The sequence below is a fragment of the Gopherus evgoodei genome, chromosome 10 (genome assembly GCF_007399415.2).
Source record: "Gopherus evgoodei ecotype Sinaloan lineage chromosome 10, rGopEvg1_v1.p, whole genome shotgun sequence".
NCBI lineage: Eukaryota > Metazoa > Chordata > Testudines > Testudinidae > Gopherus > Gopherus evgoodei.
Window position 1 is genome coordinate 64,512,378 of NC_044331.1, and position 19,752 is coordinate 64,532,129.

Below are 19,752 nucleotides of genomic sequence, written 5' to 3' on the forward strand. Positions count from 1 at the left end.
CCATTTCTTCTATGAGGTCCTCACTACTCACCAAAATCAAATCTAAAATGGCAGCCCCTCTTGTTGGTTCTTCAACTACTTGGTGAAGAAATCCATCTGCTATCACATCCAGAAAAATCTGAGCCCTACTATTCTTCCTAGCATTTGTCCTCCAGTCTATATCTGGGAATTTAAAGTCTCCCATGATCACACATTTCCCGTTAGTGTTTACTTCATTAAAAACATTGAAGAGGTCTCTATCCATATCCAAATCAGATCCTGGCGGTCTGTAGCACACCCCAAGCACTATCTCAGGGGAGGCTCTAGTAGCTTTCTTTCCCAGTGTCATTTTTGCCCAGACAGACTCTGTCTTGTCCATTCCATCACTTCTTATGGAATATGTTAAGGATTTAAACATATTAAATGTTTCTGGTCATATTTTTGAGCTACAATTTAAGAATAGGTCGGATTTTTTCAGAGAATAGCTATAATTTGAAGTATTATTATTTATTTGATAGTGAGATTTAGCTTCAGTTTGAGTCCCCCGTTGGAGGAAGCTTGCTATTAATCATGAGTGCCAATTTCTCTTATAAGTCACAGAACTTAATGAAGCCAAATAAACACACAGTTCCCCTGAGATGTCTCCCTGCAGTGTCCCAGCACCCTTAATGGCTACTCATAGAAGTTAATCTCTTAGCTCCTTTAAAGAGTGTGTACACTGCAGCCTGTTACCTTAGCTAGGGCTAGCACACTTTTCCTTTCAATCAATGCGCTGAATTGGTTTACAGTAAAAGTAAAACAAGTTTATTTAACAAAAGGACACAGGATTAAGGATATAGGATACCAAGCATAAGTAATAAAGAAGGGATACAAGTAAACAAAAGTAAAAATGTTTCTAAGACTAAAATCTGATTTAACAAATCAGACTCGCTTGTTCGCAGAAGTGTTTCTCACCAGCATGGCTTCCCAGACTCTCTGGCCAGGACCCTTCTCAGATCTCAAGGTGCTTGGTTCCTTTGTATCTTCAGGTGAAGGATAAATTAGTTCACTCCCCGTTTCTTTATAGACCAGTAAACCTTTGAAATGAATTCTCAGCTATAGTTCATTTTCTCCTGCTGGAAAGAGTGCAATAAAAACTTAACATTCCAGATTTTGTGATGCTCATGTCAGCTCTGCTGGATACGTTTATATTTCACATATATTAAAGGACTTCATCTTAATGCAGAAGCCTAAAGATGAACATGTAGGTACACATTTAGATGTCTGTTTGAGTCAGGAACCTAGGAGGTCAAGACTTTAAAAAAAAAATCTAATAAAGACAACAGTTTGTAAACGAGAAAACATTAAATAATGCAATTTTTTCAACTCCTCCCATTGCTCATAGGAGCATCTTTCCTCTGCTCTCTGACAGCGAATCATTTTCATAAAGGAAGAAACCTTTAGGTTTTTAAACAATTGTTGAACATTATCGGCTCTAAAATAAAAAAGGCATTTAAGGAAAAAAAGTGTTAAATCATCATAAGATAAACAGGAAAATCATCAAGAAAGAATCACTGCCACCTGTTATAGCCACAAGCACCAGAGACGAGAAGGGAGAAGGGCCATTGTTCTCTCCCTTTTTAAAACAGAGGAGTCTATGTCCATAAATTCTGGTAGAATTACAATAGACTACAATGCAATTAACACCAGAATTAAATTAACAAAGTGAATTAACTGTCAAGTTAGACATAGCTTGAAATATTAAAAGCAGGTGATGTATCTGGGAAATGGCTACTGTGCCTAACTAGGCACTGGCAATTCACTAGGCAAGGTGAATTCTATGAACAGGCAGGAATCCACACAGAATTCTAGTAGTGATCAGAAACTTATTGTAGACAAGATAAAAATTAGTGTGAGACTTTTCCAAGAAAGTTACTTGACTGTTCTTCAGGGAAAAAAGGTCAGTTTCTTAAATTTGTTTCCCCATGTGAAACAACTAAGTTTTCTAGGGGTATTTGTTCATTCTACACTGTGCACATGAGTAACTCTCATTAAACCTCAGAGGAGGTTCACGTGCATATCAGGAGAAGTGCATATGGATTTCAAGGAGAAGTAGTATCTATGAATATGTTAAAAGTAACGTTTAAATCTATTGACCACCAAGATACAAAACCAAAGTGCAAAACTGAAATGTGAAACATTATACATTACTGTTAATTCAACAGGGATAATCTAATATACAGTGGGGAAAAATTATTTCAAAGTACATAAATAAATATATATAATACATTCAGTCAGGGAAAGAGCATATGAAAGACATGCTGACTGTTTTTCTAGTAACAGATGTAATGAAGTACATGAAATGATGTAAAGAATATAGATATGCTTTGAAGAGTTCTTTCAGCCAAGTAATGAGAATGTTTGTGATCTACGGAAGTATAGTTCTCCTCTATGCCGTTTCAGTGTGTTTACTCTGCTTTATTATATTATGGGGAATTCACCCTGTCAAGGCTAATTCCCCACTTTGGCACTTTGAGTGCAGACGGTGGGGTCCTGTAAGGATTCTAACAATTAATACTGGCCACTCCAGGCTTGTATTAAACTCCTAAGGTTACAGCTTTTCTCTGACCTTGGATGGGTAGATGCTGCCACCACCCAAGTGCAAAAACCCCTTTGAGAATCCAGGAAGGCACACTTGGGAATTCCTTCCTGTGGGGTACCTTCAAGCCCTTTCACTCCCTCTTCCAGGGAAGAGCTGAGAAAGAAAAAAAAAACGAAATCAGCTGTTTCCACCAGCTAATTAAACAACACGTGCGCATACTTCTTAGGACACAAAAATCCAATCCTGTTCTTGAAAAAGGTAAATTTAATTAAAACAAAAAAGAAAGAAAATACATCAGGCTATTGCTAGATTTAAAAAGCACAAATACAAGGATTAAGCATCAAGACTAGTTCTTGAGGTCCAGCTTAAAACAAGCAAAACAAAAGCATTTGGGGTTAGCACAGAGGCAGGGCCGGCGCTTCCATTTAGGCAGCCTAGGCAATCGCCTAGGGCGCCAGGATTATTGAGGGGGCGGCATTTTGCCGGGGGGGCGGCAGGCAGCTCCGGTTGACCTGCCGCAGGCATGCCTGCGGAGGGTCCATTGGTCCGCGGCTCCAGTGGAGCTGCCGCAGTCATGCCTGAGGACGGTCGGCTGCTTGCACGGCTCCGGTGGACCTCCCGCAGGCATGCCTGCGGCAGCTCCACCAGAGCCACGGACCAACAGACCCTCCTCCACCAGAGCTGCGGGATCAGCGCAGGGGGCGGCGAAATGGCCGTGTGCCTAGGGTGCAAGAAACCCTGGTGCCGGTCCTGCACAGAGGAGTGCACAAGCCATAAAGAAATAAAAATAAATAAATGTAATTGCATCTTCCTAGACATTTTCTGATCTACTTACATATCTGGGGGTTTCAAGTGAGTAGTTTCTAGGTATGATTCAAATGATTTTTTATACCTGGCCCCAAGCTTCTTACAGCATAGTTCAACCCCTGTCTCTGCTTCTCCCTGAGAACAACAGACAGACAAAATGGAAGTTTTCCCCCAATTTTAAAAAGTTCTAGCCTTCCCATTGGTTCTTTTGGTCAGTTGGCTACATCACAGGGAGACTTTTTAACCTTTTACAGGTAAAGCAGGTACAGAACAGCTACTAAGAGGGAATTTATAGCTAACTGGCTGGCTGCGTCCATAAAAGAGAGCTACCCCCTGCCCTTCTTCATTTATCACACACCCATAGAATGGAAGGCCAGTGCAAGGCCTCAATTTGCATAGTGGAGACTAAACTTCCTGTGGATCTTGGAGAATGTTGATTGCAGAGTTAGTTTAGTGTTCCTTGGGTCTGCTATTTTGGAATTATTTATTATCATTTCCATGAATCATGATTTTAAAATAATAAAAGCAAATACAAAGTATCAGAACACAAAGCCATAGAACAATAGTTTTCCTACGTACTGACTCAAGGTACTGTTAACATCCACAGCAGTAACGGTGATCTTGGAGCCTTGCCTTCCATATACTAACACAGAGTAACTGAATTACAGTTTATTTGGTTTCATTATTCTCAGTGTTTGTTACCTGCAAAGCAAGGTTTGGACTCTCAGAGTCCTGGGGAGTTTGTTGGCAAGGCAGAGAAGCTGATGTTTCAGAGAGTTGTCACACAGCTTAGTAGCAAAACTCTCACTTGCTGAGGTTTAGAGGGGTAACAAACTAACTCACAATTCTAGGAACCCCAGCAGATTGTCACAGTGGGTGCACAACTTGTTAAACGACAGTACTCAGAGAATAGTTATCGATGGTTAGCTGACAAACTGGAAGGGCGTATCTAGTGGGATCCCAAAGGGATCAGTGTTATGTCCAGTACTATTTCATATTTTCATTAATGACTTGGATAAAGGAGTAGTGTATGCTTATAATATTTACAGATGACAAGAAGCTGGGAGGGTTCCATGCACTTTGGAGGGCAGAATTAGAATTCAGAAAGAATGGGAGACATGATCCCTCCAGCAAGTCCTGAGTCGGTGTCAGTAGGACATGCCCGGTAGAGTTCCAACAGAAGCGTCTCAGAGGGCATCCTTGTCAGGTGCCTAAACCACTTCAACTGGCTTCTCTCGATCTGGATGAGTAGTGGCACTACCCCGAGGCCCTTCTGAATAGCTGAGATCCTGACCACACGAACCTCACCTGGACTAGGGATACCAGGCCCTACCCCTGGTTAGGGGTGGTATCAGGCGAATATCTGGTTGTTGGGCCAACCATGTAACCCAGCAGGGCCCAGCCCTGAAAGCTGATATGGACCTGTCTTGTGGGCTCACCACCCACAAGGTGAAGGAAGGAGGCCAGGTGCGATGCCAAAATGGCAGTTGCTTAAAGTTATTATTTTAATTCTCTTAGATAATTTGCTTGGATTTAGAAAGGAAACTATACATATAGCATTAGTTAAAATCTAAAATATGGTTACTTGACCTCTGTAACTTTTAGATTCTTGAGTCACCCACATGTTATTCCGCACTGGTTTAAATCTGTGTTTTGTTTTTCTTCTCCTCTTGTTCTTAATCAACATATAGGAGACAATAGGGTACTTTGCAGAGGAAACAGGACATTTACTCTTGTCTGTCACCTGGCAAGGGCTCTCTTTAGCTGGACTAAGAGAGATGGAAGTCTTTTTCCATAAGTAAATTATTAGCATTCTTTGGTTTGTGAAACTAACAACAGTTGGAAAATCCCTTATCAAACATCAGAGCTTTCCTTTCCTGGGAATTGTGTATTTTAGCTTTAGGTTAATTAATACTCCCCAGACACTATGTTCCAGCTGTTGGGATGGCCCTGTTGATTCTCATTGTCTTTAGGTCCCCAAAGAAGATATGGAATTTTCATAAGAGTGATTGCCACCACATAGTTAAAAGAGCAGAAAGAGAGAGAGAGAAGTTGTAAACAACACATTTTCAAGGCATATTTTAATGTCTATACACTTTACAAAGTCCAAATGGTAGATAATACAAGTTAGAGTTAATGTCTCAAACAAGGCATCCAAACTAACTTAATTCTACCACTGTTGAATCTTCAGCTTCCAAACTTCTCTTCAGGTAATCAAAAATATCAGAAATGGCCACTACAGAAAAAAAGAAGCATACTTTGTATCAATAACATTTTGTAGTACCCCTTTGTAACTTTGTTTAACAGCTCTGTTTTTAGGTTGCCATAATTCACAAACTCTTTGTCCTGTACACTTCTACTTTTATAGGAAAGCTTGTTTTTAAACAGCCCCAAACAAAAGGTACGTATTATGAGGCCAGTATACATTTTTGGGTAGATTTTTTTAACCTATAATGGAAACTTAGATGCACCCCTACATATGGAAAGATCACTATAGCTTTCCAATAAACTAAGAAATATCAATGTTAGAAGAGGGGTTGAAGGGTGGAGGTTCATTATGGCAGATACGTTAGCATTAGGAATGGTTCTGAATCAAAGCTCAGCAATCAAATAGACATAGAACTTGGAAAAGCTTTACCCCTCTTCCATTGATGAGCTAAGGCAGAACACACTGTACTTTAGGGAGTTTGTATCCAGGACAGTTTGTCATAGTAGGGTTACCATTTGGCTCATCAGCTCACTATCACTAGCCATTATGTTTATACATTATACATTCTTCTTAATTTGCACAATGCTGGATGTGTAAATGAGAAGCAAGTTTGCAGCATGACCAATTCTAATCCAAATACCCTCCTAAAGATGCGTAAGGGAAGGAACAAAATCTTGTGGTCATGTGGTAGCTACTAATCTCTGTACTTGTGGCAATGCGTATCCCACACATCGGAGGACTGTGTTATATTCTTCTCCAGCTACATGCACTCATCAAAATTGAACTGCATAGATGATTACATCCTATATTAGAGAATGAATTACGCATTGCATTATTGCTTTATGTAAGACTTAGTGAGTCTGCAGCTGTCAGAGATGTGTTTTTTCTCTACTTTTTTGAGGGAAGCCGCAAAATAGTTAGATGCCATCAACTAAAAAAAGGACATTTCAGACTGAATATTTTAGCCTACTATTAAATAAACTTAAGATTCCTATCACTAAAAGTGAATGGAGGAAGAAAAAATTCTCTTTTTTTTAGTTTTATATTATGCATTTGACAGCACTTCTTGTATTACCAGTTTCACTACTACTGTTATCTGAGTCAGTCTGTGTGTGCTTTGTGTACAGCAAGAGAGAAAACCTTAGGAACCAAAGTTTCAAACTTTATCGATGTTGGGTTTTGTTTTAATTCTTTTTATGAAGTGCCTAGATTATATTTTCTTTCCTTTTTCCCCAGGGAGGAATTAGATCTTTCCCTACAGATATGCATGTGTTTCCTCAGGGGACTGTGCAGCATTAGTACAATATATTAATAATGAGATATAAAGACAAAAAGGTAAATTGGCTTTTTTTAAAAAACTAGAAGGGAAAATTTTCAAGCAAAAATATTTTTTCATTCTTCTGGGTATTAATCAATACAGAAATGGAGACAAAGTTATAAGACTTCAGGGATATGTAGAAACTTCTAACTGTCTTGAGACTTGGGTGCCATCCTTCAGAAAGAAATAATACAGTACACTTGTGTACTGACAGTGGAATATGAGGATAGATGTAATCTTACTGTCTATAAATTCTTTTTGTATCAAGCTAAAGGGAAATGACTTAGGGGAACTTTTCTGTGTATGAAAGGAATATGAAAGCAGCATTTTCCTCTCTGTAGAATTGAAAGATGCAGTTTTGTGCTCTTAGGGATCTCTCTTTATGCTGAGCCTGAGATTTTCCCTCCCTCTGTCTCTTTTTGTTTTTGTAGAAATAATTTTTTGTGGGTAAGTGAGTTAATAAACAAAGGTTCAACGAGTGCAGTGCAGGTAGGGAATACACTATTATTTTCTTAGTCCAAATAAGTGCAAATCTTCAAGAAAGACAAGGAGTCTAACTTGAACAGAAGCTCCATATTGGGAAATCATTTTCTGCATTTGAACTCTTCCCTCAACCCTCATCTCATCCTGGATGTCTAAACAACAGAATGGGATGAGACTTGCTTCAAGTTTCTGATCTAAGATCTATATGTAGCTCTGTATGATTTCCGTCCTCAGTTTGTTTAATTTTAATGTTTAATTTGGACAGCTTTCCCTAGGTTGAATAGCGATAGGGTGAGAGAACTGATTAAACTTCATGTTCTGTGAATGGCTTTGGAAACATCACACTTTTAAATGTGTGAGACCTCGATATTTTAACAGAAACAATTGCAGAAATAACTTTTGTCTTTGTTTTACCAATTCTCTTTATCTAGGGAGAAGGGCCTGTAATTATTTCTCATTTTAATCCCTTCCAGTACCGTTCATATGTTTGTCTTCTAGTTCAAAGGCTACAATTTGACTTTCTGACTCTGGCTGTTAACTTCAGTATTTTATTAGAGGGTATAAGTTACTGGAGGGCATAAACCTGATGGAGGTTCCTGGACCTGGCACAAAATGGCTACAGTGTCAGTTATGGGAAGAAGAGCCATTGGGGGATGACACAATGATATGAATAGACAGTACTGTCCAAAAATGGTTGTGGCCAGTGTAGCCTAGAGAATCTTGCAGCAGAGCCTCTGTGGAGGCTCAGCAGGAGTAAGAGGAGACTCACTCTACCAGAAATTTCACAGAGAGGGAGGAGCAGTATAGTTCCTCAGGAGTAAATCACCTCTGGGGTACAAGGCTATTTGCTTGTGTGAGGAGGTTTAATTTACACCTTCCTGCACTGGGTTTTCCAGATGCATCCAGCTGATTATAAGCACATGCAACTGGTGTTCAGAGCCATTACAGATATACACTCTGTCTATCCTTGCAACCTTCTTGAGTACTATCCAGGTGGGTAGGGTAGATGCCACCAGCTGTTAGGGATTCTGCTGTCATGACTTAGATCAATGGTAGCTCTCATCTTCACTGTGATCGGATATTTGGTGTGGAACTTATAGATTCTAGGGTCAGAAGGGACCAATGTGATTGAAATCCCTCAGTTCATTTCTTCCCACTTATAAAAAACCACCCATGAACTGTTGTTTTCCCCAAAATGGTGTTGTTTCTTGGCCACCATTTTTACTTCCCTATCCTCCTATTTCCCTTTGTCCTCTTTAGCTGCTTGAATTTTAATTTTTTTCCATTTATTTCTGTTTTATTTTTAGAGCAAGATTTTCAAAAGCACTCCGTTAAAGTAGCTCCCATTTAAATTAAATTAAACCTCCACTGAGTTCAAGGGGAACAGAGTTAGGCCAATGCTGAGTGCTTTTGAAAATCTGTTAGATTGCACAGTGCTGTAAGTGGCTTGGTGGGAGGCTGGTTAATTCTTTTATTTTTAAAAAAAATCTTAAAATCCACTGCAAAGAAGACAAAACAGATTGGATGCTTTGAAACATTTAATAAACTGTCAAGTCTTCATCAATTTTTAATGATAAAAAGGCCTCTAAAGGAAAACAGCTTTTTTTGTATACTAACAGTCTGTTTAGTTAGGGTAAGCTCTCTCAGGGCCATTTTGCAACATCAAACATGCCTAATACAAACAAAAAAAGGACAGATTTAGTATAAACTATTGGGGTTCTTTTAGAAATGATACATTTCTGTGCCTTTTGTGACAATGTTCACCCATTGTACAAGCTGTACATATAGGAATCACTTCATCTACTGCTAGTACAGCCACCAGTGCACAGCAAATAGCAACTCCAGAAAAATATTGAAGAACCTATGCTGGCAGGTCTTGATGACAGCCGTCAATCATAGACCAGGTATGGAAGTCAGTGGTGTATTAAACTACGAAACTCATACAGGCTATACGAATGAGTAATTAAAAGCTCCTTTGTTTAGCTGCAACAATAGAAGCCACTGCCAAAGGCATGGACCAACGTGGCCAGGCTGAATAGAAGCTAAGACATATGGCCCAATGTTCTCTGGACATTAATTGCAAATTCAGGGGCTGGGACATTGATTTGGTTGCAGCTGCATGTGTTTCTGTATGTGAAAAGAACCAGAAAGCAGGGAGTAAGTGAACAGGGGGCAGACAGCAAGAGAAGAAGTGTGAGTGTGGCCCCAGCAGAAAGCAAAAAAAGAGCAGCTTTTGGGCAGAGGTACTCACTGGGAAGAGAGGGTTAGATTTCTGAACAAGACACTGTATCTTGTTGACTGTTTTTACTATATTCAGGGAAACAGGACTTTGTGTGCATTCTTTATAAATAAACACCAAAAAATACCTGACTTTTCTGATCAATTTTTGGTCTTTATGAAAACAATCAGACAAAGCCTTGAATATTGGCTTAACACTTGGCTTAAACTGGGAAACAATAACATCCAGTTGCAACTACCCTGCATAGGGAGAATCTGGGTAGAAAATCAAAGAGATTAAAATATAGACAATTCAGGTCAGTCTCAATAATTTCTTGGAATATTTTATTGTTAGGCAGCCATAGTAATGTTGCATAATAAGATGGAGATAGCCCAATATCAGGGGCCTATTTTAAAGAAAATGATTGAATGATCCTAATATTGACTCTGCTTTCTGATGCAATACATGTTGGTCTCTTGCATTCTAGTTTAAATGAGTCAGATTTCCCAGAAACACTATCAAGGATACCAAGACATTGTTCAATAAATGGTATCTGAAACATTCTCTCAGTAGCGCTTGTAGGCCTGAATGAGCTCCCTGGGATTTATCTTGAAGTATAAGATGCAGTATTGAAACTTATATTCTTACTTGCATTTATAATCAAATGGCTTTTACATTCAATAACTTTAACTATATATGAAAAGTTAGGTATGTACCAAATTATGACATTTCTTTGGTTTTCTTTCCAAGGGGCATAACATTATATATCTATGAGCTGTTTTATTTTTAATGTTGTTTTAAATTAAATTTGCAGTACATTCAGGAGTCAGTTCTAAAAGGAGATTATTAGTTTATATCCTTCAGATCCTCAAGGAAACCTTTAATTATTGTGCAGCGGCAGTTGCCATTCCATAGAGTTGGCTTCCTATTGTAGTCCGAAGTTCCAAACCTTCCTTCCTAACATCCAAAAGAAACCTTTGAAATTTCACATGCCATTTCTCATCCCAGAGAGGAAATTTACTGGGAAATGTAGAAAATAATATCAGAAAGGGATTTTTGAAGTTACAATGCTTAAAAAAGTCAGACTCTTAACATTTTCCTGGGTTCATATCTTCAAAAAAACTTGGCCTGCGAACATCAAAATAATTTGGTTTTGTTCTTGCTGAGAAAGCTCTTTTACTATTATTTGGGTGGGGTAGATTTGCGTTAGTGAAGAATTACCAAAAGAAATAAAAAGTCTTGTGGTGGGGTTATGCATATGCCACATGAAAGCAGGCAGAAAGGAGATTATTTAGGGTCTCAGCACAGCAGGGAAATATCAAGAAGGCTGTGGAGAGCTGGAGAAGGGGTCCTGAGAGGAAGAGGGAGTTCAAAATCACCAAGTCCAGATATAGGGATAGGAAACAAGGATGAGCTGTGAAAATAACCACCTTACTTATCCAGTGATCAAGCTGAGCACTTGGATTTTCTGCTCATGATGAAGCTATTTGCAACTTTTCCCTTTTTTATTTTTTGGATAAGGATGAAGGAAATCCTAGTCCTGATTTCCTGTATCCTGGGCCAGAATAGAGAAATGCTCTGCATGGAAGGGCATGTGTACCTTAAAAGTGGCATGGTGCATTACTTTGTTTTTCCTGTTTCTCTCCCCCATGACTCAGCTTCTTGGATTCCCCCACCCCATCATGGTCTTGTCATTCCACATCCCCAACATCTAATCCACAACCCTTGTGACCTTCAATCTTTGGTAGAGGTTGGGGGAAGATAAACCTCATTCTTCCTGTGCTGCACTTCCCTTCTAGCCCTCATGCTATATTTCATCAACACATTGACAATGATGGTGCTCAATTTCTACTTCCACTGGACTACAGATTCATTCACTGTATATCTGGTATCCAGTGAGTGTTCCATTTCTTGTTTGAATTTAAGTAAACAATTACCTACCTTCCCCACATACTGTGGTTTTCTCCCCTGCTGATGATTGCTCATTATGCACATAACTTTGCTTCCCATATTAAATTATCACTGTCCCTCCAGGTACCTTTGCATTCCCTTTCTTAGTTGCTGGTCAACAAGCCATTCACTTGTAGCCAAAGCCTTAAACTTGCTGCATGTTCAGTCATGCCATAGTTCTGCCTAACTCAAATCCATATCAAATATGCATGGGAGGACAGGGGGCCCTCCTTTGCTGGTTTGCTTCTGAGTCTGCTGTGACTCTGCACCAGCCTGGCTTCAGTCTGATTTTTTTGCTCAAATCCTGACTCAAAGTATCACTTCTTTCAATCAGAGACATATGTATAATTTTCCTTCTTAAGTAGGAGGTTTTGTTTGAATTTATTAATTTGTTTGGTACGAAAGTCTGTTTCCAGTAATCATAGTAATCAATCTGTGCTGGAGCTAAAACTTAAATTTTCTTTTCAATATATTGGTCAGACAAAAGTTAACACCACATGTTCCTTTTCTGTTAAACATTTTAGCTTATGCCAATTCTATGTATATAATAGATACACCAGTGATGAATTCAGCCCATCATAATCATAACAAGGGTTAATGTAAGTTAACACACATGCTGTACTGCTACTTGCAATACTAATGTTGTGTAGATGGTAAATAATTTCTTTTCAAAAGTCATTTTAAGTGCTAGATATTGTTTTGTGTTTGTGTGCATGTGTGTGTAGGTGGGGTCTATGCCTGTAGCCTGGAATACAAGCAAAAGGGTAGGAAAAAAAGAAGAGAGTCAGATGTCATATCTTGTCCCTTTAAGGAATAAGCCTTTGCTTGGAACATTTCTCCATAGTACAGGGAAGTCAAGACAGGGAAGTCAAGACAAGAGACTTTCTTCAGAGTGCCCAAGCAAGAGAGCAAAATGCCAAACCAAGAACAGCTTGATTCAGTGAATGTGGATGGGAGAGGAGGGAGGAAAGGAAATAAATAGTCCTTAATATAAAGGCCTAGATGCTCAGCATAGGGTGGGGGCTGCAAGACAGCTGATTATATCTCCTTAGTCCTGTGGCCACTTCTACACTTGCTGGCTGTGGCTCTGAAGGCGTTGTCTTCCAGATAAGGAGAGTCAAAGCACAACATACTTTGGGAGCTCAGGAGAAATAGTGTGGGTGTTGGCTGATTCAGCTCTGTATCTGCCGGAGACTTCTCCACATTGAGAGAATCCTCAATAGATTCAGGCTCAGGGAGGCTTTTGTTCGTTTGGCTCTGTGGGAGCAGAGCACAGCTCAGGATGGAGCCTGGGTATACAAGGTAGTCAATTTCCCAAGATTTCTTTGCGATCTAGCCTAGGCTTGGTCAGCGAAACTGCTGGACCCTGTTTCCTCAATCAGCTGGTGGGGAGGAGGACTTTCACCTTTCTTCAGGATATCTTCCTCCAGCCTATAATACCTTACCCTTTATATCCCTGCCTTAATGAGCCCAAATGGGGATCCTCCTTTTCCAGGGTGTCGTTAGGGCAGCTTTTTTGGGGAGGAGTAGGCAGTATGCCTGGTTCTCTTTGTAGGCAAGGCAAAGTTTAACTCTCTGACTTAGGCCATGGCTACGCTAGAAAGTTTGGCCAACAGAACTTATTTTGGCTTACAGATGCTGCCATTGTTAAAACAGTACAGCTCATGCACACTTGACTGCTTGTGCTGGATTTGCTCATCATCACTGTGAGAGCTGGAACTGGCAGAAGACACAGAGGGTAGGCACCGTAGTGTCCTCTATGACACCATCTGGCACAATGCCTTGTGATTCTTTTTTGCCTTGCATTGTGGGTTACCAGGAATTCAATCGGAGAATTATGGGAACTCAGAGTGAAGTTTTCACAATTTCCTTTACAACATCCCATAATGTTGATTTATTTCCCTGTCATAGCCCAGGATGTTCATTCCCTCTGTAATAATCACATAGACATCCTTATTCTCCCGTGGTTGCTCCACAGCTGTTCTTGAACAGCTTCTTCTCAGCATGTGGAGATGAGATCCAGGACTTCTTTCCTGGTCTAGGCAGGTTTAGCTGGAGCTTTATCTTTATGAGGAGCTATAGTTGTCTGCTCACAAAAGTGGGCTAAATGTGCTTATAAAGGTGACCTCTTTATAAAGGAGGCATTTACAAAACACAATAGGAATTTTAAAGGAGATGTGCTTCTGGTCACAGTAACCCTTATGTAGCAGAGTTCAGAATTGCGATCAGAGCAGCCCAAAACCAGGCAGTATGGGGCTGCTTGGGGAACTGTTTTCACCAATACAGGTAATGCAGCATCCATGCTGGCATGTAGCTGATGGAAAGATGTCTGCTGAAGACTTGTAGCGTTTGGAGATGTGGTGTTGGGTTCTCTTAGCTGGAATCAAATTTGTGTGTGAACGCATGCAAACCTTTGGTGACAAGAGACAACTTATTTCAACCAACCTTTGTAGTATGACCAGGTCTCAGTATACAATATGTGCACCCCTTCACACTGACACAAGTAAGCCTTTGTTGGTGCTGACAGCAGTGTGATAATTTAAGAAAATACAGGCATCTCACTTACTTAGATTTATGTAGTTGTGGAACAACCTTTATAGGGAAAACAATCTCCCAGATCATGTATAGTGGAAAATATTTAAATTTCTAAAGGTTACTCCATTACCCTGTTTTGGATTTTGGTTATTTTTGTGAACAAAAATTGAAATTACAGGGACCACGATCTGGTAATTAGATCACATGCCTGCAGATTGCTAGCTGATCATTGAAGGGGTAAAAAAATGAACAACCCATGAATATTTTCTCTGTCTATATTTGAGACGAGAATCAGACTTCTCACAAATATTTGAAAACAGGCAAAGCGAGACAGTTTGCTTTAAAAAAAACTCATTTAACACAGAATTAGATTCAAGTTAACATGATTTTCAGCGTTGGAGTTGTGTTACCAGGACCCTCATTCTGAAAGCAAGAGAACATTTGACAAAAAGCCAAATGGCTAAATGGACTTGTACCTCCACGGGTCAAAAGGAGAGCTATGAAATAGTAATGCCAATGCCATACATAAGCAAGTGCAACAGAAGGTATATATAAAAATTTTAATGGAATCTATTATGTTGTTATGCCCACATGGGATTACAAAGCAGGTTCCCAGAGTTGGCAAATAAGGCCACCTTATAAAATAAAAAAGCAGGCATGAAATTTTGTTTATAAACAGGTGCATTAAAAAGCATATTAAATATGAGCCTGCAGTAAATCAAAGTGTTAGCTTTTTATGTAAACTTTTGCATTATGACAGTATAGTAGACAACGAGGCACTCAAAGAATGAAAAGCAGGTGGTTAATGTTTGAAATGCAATGTTATTTCTGAAATAGTCTTTGAGGTAACAGCCTTCTTGAAACTTAAAAGCTTTTAATATATTTTTTGGGATAGGGAAATAAAAAAACATGCCAATTTGTCAAAGTAACATTACTTTGATGTCATCTCACAATGGTAACTACGTGCATAATATGTCTACTAAATGTATTCAGCTAACCTAAATCTTACAAACTTTAAATGAGTTACAATGAAAAAATCTGTAAAATACTCTGGGTTTGTTGGGATTGATTGCAATCAGCTGTAGTTCATTAGTAGCAGATTACTGAGAGGAAGCAAGAAATGAAATTTAAGAATATTAGTGGTTATTAAATACTTTCATGAGGTACAGAAAATAAATTAAGAACTATTTTACTGTTTTGGATGTAGAAGAAATAAACATGTAAGCTATACGGTATTGTTAGTGAATTGCCATTCATACAGGCAATAGCGCTTTGTTACTCATGTCTTGGCAACATTAAGGACTGTTGCTGTCACTGATATCTTTGGAGGCCTTCTCCTTGCTTTCTCATACACGACATGAGCATCAGTCTAAAATAGCTTGGAAAATGAATTAAATTGCTGATATTCTCATATATATTCCAGCAATCAACATTTAAGAGGATTAAAATGTAATTTCTGACCGAACAAAATAAGAAAATAGCACAACTGTCTGTTACAACTGCAGTGGTTCTGTGAGTTCTGATGCTACTTAGGCACCTATTTGGGAAGCCTACAGAAAGTGATACCCAAAAGCACCTTGAAGGAAAAAATCTGAAAAAAAAAAAAGGCTGTTTGTACCTTTTAGTTTAATTGTCCCATATTTTATCAATTTCAAAGTGCTTCAGGGCAGAACTGCATTATTGTTCTGCCATTATATCGTGATGTTGCCTCCCTGATATTTTAAGTCAAAATGATACAGGCAAGCTGATGTGATTTAAAGTGGTTTTTCATAGTAAGTACAACTACCTGCATGTACTTAGAGCCCCCTTCTGCTCCTCCTGCCTTCTTGTGTTATTTTTTAATTTAACAGTTGGATGATATTGTGTTTATGTAGGAATTTGGATAGAATTATCGAAATGTAGGGCTGGAAAGGACCTCAAGAAATCCACAAGACCAATCTCAGGCGCTGAGGCAAGACCAAGTAAACTAGACCATCACTTATAGGTGTTTGTCCAATGTATTCTTAAAAAACCTCCAATGATGTGGATTCCACAACCTCCTTGGAAGCAAATTCCAATGCTTAATTACTAGAATAGTTAGAAAACTTTTCCTAATATTTAACCTAAATCTCCCTTGCTGCAGATTAAACCCATTACTACTCGTCCTATCTTCAGTAGACATGAAAAACAATTGATCATAGTCTAATTTATAACAGCCCTTAACATATTTGAAGATTTATCAGGTCCCCACTCAGTCTTCTTTGCTCAAGACTAAACATGTCAATTTAAGAACATAAGAATGGCCATACTGGGTCAGACCAAAGGTCCACCCAGCCTAGTATCCTGTCTGCCAACAGTGGCCAATGCCAGGTGCCCCAGAGGGAGTGAACCTAACAGATAATGATCAAGTGATCTCTCTCTTGCTATCCATCTCCACCCTCTGACAATCAGAGGCTAGGGACACCATTCCTTACCCATCCTGGCTAATAGCCATTAATGGACTTAACCTCCATGAATTTATCTAGTTATCTTTTAAACCCTGTTATAGTCCTAGCCTTAACAACCTCCTCAGGTAAGGAGTTCCACAGGTTGACTGTGCACTGTGTGAAGAAAAACTTCCTTTTATTTGTTTTAAACCTGCTGCCCATTAATTTCATTTGGTGGCCCCTAGTTCTTATATTATGCGAACAAGTAAATAACTTTTCCTTATTTACTTTCTCCACACCGCTCATGGTTTTATATACCTCTGTCATATTCCCCCTTTAGTCTCCTCTTTTCCAAGCTGAAAAGTCCTAGCCTCTTTAATCTCTCCTCATATGGGACCTGTTCCAAACCCCTAATTATTTTAGTTGCCCTTCTCTGAACCTTTTCTAATGCCAGTATATCTTTTTTGAGATGAGGAGACCACATCTGAACGCAGTATTCAAGATGTGGGCATACTATGGATTTATATAAGGGGAATAAGTTATTCTCCGTCTTATTCTCTATCCCTTTTTAAATGATTCCTAACATCCTGTTTGCTTTTTTGACTGCGCTGCACACTGTGTGGACGTCTTCAGAGAACTATCCACGATGACCCCAAGATCTCATTCCTGATTAGTTGTAGCTAAATTAGCCCTCATCATATTATATGTCTAGTTGGGGTTATTTTTCCTAATGTGCATTACTTTACATTTATCCACATTAAATTTCATTTGCCATTTTGTTGCCCAATCACTTAGTTTTGTGAGATCTTTTTGGAGTTCTTTGCTGTCTGCTTTGGTCTTAACTATCTTGAGCAGTTTAGTATCATCTGCAAACTTTGTCACCTATCTGTTTATCCTTTTCTACAGATCATTTATGAATAAGTTGAATAGGATTGGTCCTAGGACAGACCCTTGGGGAACACCACTAGTTCCTCCTCTCCATTCTGAAAATTTACCATTTATTCCTACCCTTTGTTCCCTGTCTTTTAACCAGTTCTCAATCTATGAAAGGATCTTCCTTCTTATCCCATGACAATTTAATTTATGTCAGAGCCTTTGGTGAGGGACCTTGTCAAAGGTTTTGTGGAAATCTAAGTACACTATGTATAATTTTTTTCATCTTTCCTCATAGGTCAGGTTTTCTGTACTTCTATCATTTTGGTTGCTCTCCTCTGGACTCCCCTCAATTTGTCCACATCTTTCTTAAACATGGCACCCACATGTTTAAGATGTGCCTCCTGAAAATACACTGCAGCATACTAGCTGAGGCCTCAACAGTGCTGAGTAGAGTAGGACAATTACCTTTTATGTCTGACATACTGCACTCCTGTTAATACACCCCAAAATAATAGTAGCCTTTTTTGCAACTGTGTCACACTGGTTACTCATATTTAATTTGTGACCCACTGTAAGACCAAGATCCTATTCAGCAGTGCTATCGCCTAGCCAGTTATGTCCCATTTTGTAGTTATGCATTTAGTTTTTCCTTTATAAGTTAAGTATTTGAAGTACTTTAATGACACTCAGGAAGCTGCAAGACCCCATTGACTTGGCTAAGCTTTGCATCATGCCTATCTAGGGAAGAATCTTGAGAGGAAAAAATAGCAATAACTGAACTACTCCTATTCAATCTTAATCAGCATTTTACCTTCCTCATTGATCCCCCACCCTCTAAACCGGTAAAACCTGCTTTTGATTAAGAAATTTGAACAAAATTAAAATCACTGTGTTATTAACTATAAGATCTAGTAAGTGCCATAAATGTAGTCAATTTAGGAGCTTAGAATGACCCAAACTACTACAATGAACACAAAGGCAGGGATTAGATAAGAACCAAATTCATTCCTCATGTAACTATAATGAAGTCAGTGGAGTTACCCCAAACGTGATTGGGCCCTAAGAATTAAAGACTATTTTGTTTATTTATTTAGTGTAGGTAACACTTGGATTCAAAACTCCCAGATAGACAATCAAGAGGTGTTACTGTTCCGCAGACTGTTAAACAGACTTTGGTTTAAGCCTCTTATTTGAAATATAATTTTATTTTTCCTCAAAATCTTAGCCATATATTTCTCCCAAAATATATTGTTTCCTAAATTCCATTAGGGAACAGACATAACATGCAAGCTCCTTTTTTATCATTTGTTCCAGAAATCATTTGGGGGTAAATTGGCAGTGGTTCTCTAAGTGCCATATCTGTCCTTCACATTGTGTATGGAATGGAGCCTATTATGTGAAGGGGAGAGTGCCAGCTAGCTAGACTGCTTCTCCTAGCTCTGCAGGGATCTACTGGGTTTGGGCTTTGGCAAATCTGAAGGGAACAGGCAGCTGACATGAAGTGGTGTGGGATTTTCCTGTATTCTTCCTGCTGCTTGCCGCAGAATTGTTGGAGAATCTGCTACAGTATAATGCAGCCTGAGACGGTATCAAATTGTACTTCCTTCCAAGCTGCAGCAATTCTCTTTTAGTGGGGCTTTAAGTTGGAAGAATCACTGGAAGATACAACTCCTGAAAAACCATGCTGTTGAGCAGGAGCTGATGGAGCCAGGGTATACTGTGGGAAGCAAGGGCACATGTGCAAGAAGAGAGGCCCTTTGCCTCCTGAAAATACACCATAATTAAAGTTATGATTCTGCCATGGGTATTATTAGTAAAAGTCAGGGACAGGTGGCAGGCAATAAACAAAAATTCATGGAAGCACACAACCTGTCCTTGACTTTTACAAAAAATACCAGAGGAGGGGGGAGGCAGGCAGGGTAGGGAACAACCAGAGGACTGCTGGGGCTTGCAACTGTTCCAGCCACGTTACTGCTCCTGCAACAGGGGCTGACTGCTGCTGCTACATCCCCAGAGCATTGACCCAACCCTAGCTGCTGCTCCAGCGGCCTCCGTTCTGGTGGCCCCATGGCTGGCCCCCGGTCAGCTGTTCTGGCCGCTCAGGGGCTAACAGTTGCTCCAGCCCTGCCCCAAAAGAAGTTAGAGGTCCCAGAAAGTCACGGAAGCTGTGATCTCCATGGTAGCATCGTAGCCTGACCCTTAATCAGTGCAGATCTTATTGGGATTTGTGAGTTGAAGAAGCACAAACTGGCTTCTTGCATGGGGACAAACTCTGCCCAGTACTGATGGAAGATGGATAGGAAACTGTAGGTGAGGGCTCTAATTCTTTTTTCCCTCCCACTACTTTTACAAATTGTTGTATAGATTATTTAATAGCTTTGATCTTGGTTT